Below are 4,508 nucleotides of genomic sequence, written 5' to 3' on the forward strand. Positions count from 1 at the left end.
AAGTATATGAGAAAGAGAGGTACAAGACATGATTTGATTAGACTAACTCCCCTTATGCATAGGTAACAGATATATTTTGACAACATATGCATTTATAGCAACATATGAAGTATAAGATATGAAATATAGTCTAATCAATAACTGGAGAAGACATGTAAAAGGTACCAAATGTAGTCTTTCGATACATGATAATACTTGTAGATTTGCAGTGGAAGCTTATTGTCTTTCTCCGGGTGTTAGTCTCAAAGACTTAAACTATAGAGTAACCTCCCCCTGAAAGTGTGCATACAAGTTTTTGAATACTTGTAGGAGACATGCACTTTGATTTTTTATATCAAGAGGGGCAAATTATCTATAACCCGAGCTTTGGCACATATAGGTTAAATGATACCAATTGAAGTATTATACCACTTGTAGTATATCAATTGTAGTATATGTCATATAGAAATACCATTTGATGTATCATTTTCTTAGGGATGTTGAATAAGCTATGTGTCGTGCTTAACTAAACATTTTAAACCATGTAGGTTTGCTCAAGAATGTGAATGAAAGCGAACATTCCTACCATATGATTGACCTAGTATGCATGCAGTCAATATCAAAGGTAAATATCACGTGTAAAACTAGGCATGTAAGGTAAAAACTAGATACAAGAAAATAGATACGCATATCTAAAAGGAAATACAATAAATCTAGTTATCTTAGTCATGGGTGGGGAATTTGGGTCCAAAATATTCACTAACCCTACTTGGCAATAGACTTAATCCTATATGATGCATCCCATGATGTACATCCCAATTTTGGCAAGTCTCCAAATTCTCCGTAGTTAGCTCATTATTATGTATGCTAAGAATTTCCTAGGGTGCTACCAATGTTTTCTAGCTTAGTAGTTAGCTCATTATTATGTATGCTAAGAATTTCCATATTCCCTAGAAAGTTTTCAATGAATTCTTAAGTGCTAGCTAACTTAGCCTTAAGTTTTCATTCTTTTTTAATAAGGCCATCATTGGTAGCTGATGATGGAGCACTAGACTCTAATTGCTCAATTTTAATTGATAGCTCACAATTTAAATTTGCAATTTTTTCAAATTTTTCTAGCAAACATTTATAATCATTTTGAGATCAACTTATTTTTCAAAGTTTTAAGTTGAGCCTTTTGTTTAGTGCATACATCCTGGAAAACTTTTACAGCTTCCGCAAGCTCATCTACGGAGGGCTTTCTCTCACCTTCATCATTACTGCTATCATCACTAGAGGATGGAATACTCATTTTACCCCTTGCCATAAGGCACTTGCATGATGATCGTGATGAGCGTTATGAGGATCGGTGGCTGCGCGTCCTTGGGTGTTCATCTTCACTTGAAGAGTCATCCCAAGTTTTGATACTTGTAAGCGCCTTGCCTTTGCTCCTCCCCTTTGTGGGTTCGGCCATAATTGGACAACTGTCCCTGAAGTGGTCCTTCTCCCCGCATGCAAAGCATCCTCTTTTTCTTTGCTTTTTCCTGTCATTGTTAAAGAGAAGGTTCTCGGCCTGCAGGGGCACACCCATTAGATTAATCTTGCGGATCATCCCCATTACCTTTCCGATGCGTCGGATTGTTTTTTTGTCCTCGAAGGATGATGTTGATGGTTGATTATCTTCTTCATCATCACTTTCTTCTTCCTCTTCTTCACTTGAGGAACTTGGAGTGGGAGCCTTCTTCTTGACTTTTCATTCATCACATGTAAAAGCATATGGTCTTGAAGAAGTTGGCTCCTCTTGTCGACCTATTTTTCATGACATTTCAATTGCCGCAATCTTTCCGATCACAATAGTCGGGGTCATTGTACTCAGGTCCTCCATGTTGTGAAGAATAGTGATGATGCTCCCATATCTTTGTTGTGGTACTAGGGAGATAGTCTTCCCCACAATATCAGCATCATCTAGCTTATTAATACCAATAGAATTGAGCTCATTGATGATTAGATTCAAACGAGAATACATATCTCTAACAAGCTCATTATCCTTCATAGCAAAAGAATTATACTCATTTAAGACTAGGCAATGTTTTTGTTCACGGACATTTGATGTGCCATCATGGAGCTCATGCAATTTTAGCCAAATCTCATTAGCAGTTTTAATGTACTGAGGGGTGTATTATTTTTAAACAGGCTAGGGAGTGGTTAAGTACCTCTCTAATTTTTCTTAACCCCAGTCTATAAGTGTAGCTATTTTTCCCTTCTTTATTCATCCTTTGGTCAGTTTACTAATTAAATCTAAACTTTAAAATCTTCTGCAATACTTAGGGTGTTTTGTATTTTTCCTAAGTAGTTCTTTTTATTTAGAACCTAGCAAAATTGGTTTGACTAAATTTGGTTGAATAAAACTGAAGTTATGAATTTTACAAGCTCTGTTTACATTTAAATGAATAATGTTTAAAAGGTTTTATGAAAAACCAGTTTACACCGAGGACCCTGGACTTTTCCTAAACCAATTCTTTAACTTATGCCCCTGCGGAACTATTCACCTGAGTCTCTGACTATTCAAAACCCCCCTGACTTCTTCTCCTTTCTCCCCGAGATCCCTGCCCCTTTGAAACAGTAACCGCGGCAGTAAACAGGGCGGTGCGGCTTACCGGCGGCGAGGGAGGTCCGGCGAAGGGTGGGGTTAGCTCCGGGAAGTCCTGGCGGTCACGTCGAGGTACGGCTCGTCGACGGTGATGGCCGGAATCGGTCGGGCCATGTGCGCAGGTGGGCGGGCTCATCGGTGGCGTGTGCTCTGGCCTGCTCACGGTGGTAGAGTTCAATCCTAGGGCACAGGGAGCTTCACGGGGTGCTAAGGAAACTACCCGTGCAAGGAATCAAAGAAAGACTCACCGTGGAGCTCGGTCTACGTACGCCGACGGTCGGGTGAAGTCCGGCGACGTCGATCTGGGGTCTCCGGCGAGGTAGAGCTCGATTCCTGGCTCTGGAAGCTTCACCGAGGTATGTAGAGGCTATCCCGAGGGTCGGACGGGGCGGGGAATAGCTAGGGTGGCCGGTCTACGGTGGTCGGGTCTCGGGCGTCCGCTGGCATGCCGTGCGCAGAGCGATCGCCGGTGATCTTGTGCTCCGACGAGGTTGAGAGCGAGCGGGGGCGTACGGTCGAGGCCTCGGTCGGCTTTATAGACACGGGCGCGGGCGCGGGCTTGGGCACGGGTCTGGCTTGGTGCGGCGCGGTGCACGTGGGGCCGAGCGCTGGGGCATGCTCTGGCGCGCCAGAACGCGTCGAACACATGGGCGTTTGCTTCTGCCTCTGTTCAAACGCTTGCAGGGATCACAAACGTGCAAATCTCGCTAAGGGTCTTGTGCAAATCTCTTCCTGGCACCTAGGGCTAGCTATTATGTGTGAGTTCCGACGGGAGATATGCCCTAAGTCACAAGATATGGGGGCGCCAAGTCAGTGCTGTCGGCACTATTCAACCCGAGACAAAACTCGTGTCAAACCGTGTCAAAAGGTCTTGGCTTCGGCTCAAACTTTTCCAGTGTGTTCCTTAGGTAATTTGGCTCCTTTTTGTTATTTAGACCATGTGGTTTTGGCGCCATCAAATAGGTGAACACTTCTGATCTCTAGATTAGGGTTCATTTTTGACTTAGAGAAAATGTGAGTTACTCTATAGTGTCCTCCACTTGGGGGCTGATTTGGGGTCTTTGAGGGGTCTTTTTGTAATATTTCCCTTACTGTATTTTGTAGATATATTAATGTACTTAAACTTTGGTAAAGGGGTTAATTCATGAAATGTTCATTGGCTTACCCTTTCCATCAATCCAGTGTTTGGGGGCTAAAGGCTCAAGAGGGGGGTCTAGGGTTTGAGCCTCTTTTGCCCAAGGTGAGAATTGCATAAAGTTCTTGGGTATTGCTTTTGTCATGAACATTCCTTAGTTAATCCATGGTTTCCAAAGTTTTGGTGCTCCTTCTCCTCCACTCAAACACATGTGATAACAGGTCATGAGTGCTTGTATTGAGCCAGGGCCTTGGGTAACACCTGGGGTGTTACAGCCCTCCCCCCTTAGGCCATGTTCGTTTTTATCAAACCATGGGGATTGAGAGGGATTGAATCCCCTACAAGTCAAAATCCCCCTCAATCCACCCCAATCCCCCTCAATCCCCATGGATTAGGGATGAAACGAACAAAGCCTTAAAGGAATCTCGTCCCAAGATTGGGTAGGGATCCTTTAGTGGGGTACCAAGAAGGTGTGAGTTGGGTGCTATAGTTTCCCTTAACCAAGTTGCTCTAATTAACTGCTCTTCGAATGTCATTCTCTTTGCAACTTCAGAAGGAAGTCCTTTTAGATTTCTTTCCACAACTTACTCTACTCTTAACAACTAGGTTTTCTTATATTTAGATTCAAAGGGCAGGTGGGGTGGGTGTTTTGGTTTACGTACCGACTCCTTTAGGCAGAAAGTCGGGGAAGCGAGAACGTAGAAAATCCTCAATTTCTCATGTAGCCTCTTCTACTAAATGGTTGCTCCACTGAACCTTATACAT

Source organism: Zea mays, chromosome 1 (assembly GCF_902167145.1).
Source record: "Zea mays cultivar B73 chromosome 1, Zm-B73-REFERENCE-NAM-5.0, whole genome shotgun sequence".
Taxonomy (NCBI): Eukaryota; Viridiplantae; Streptophyta; class Magnoliopsida; order Poales; family Poaceae; genus Zea; species Zea mays.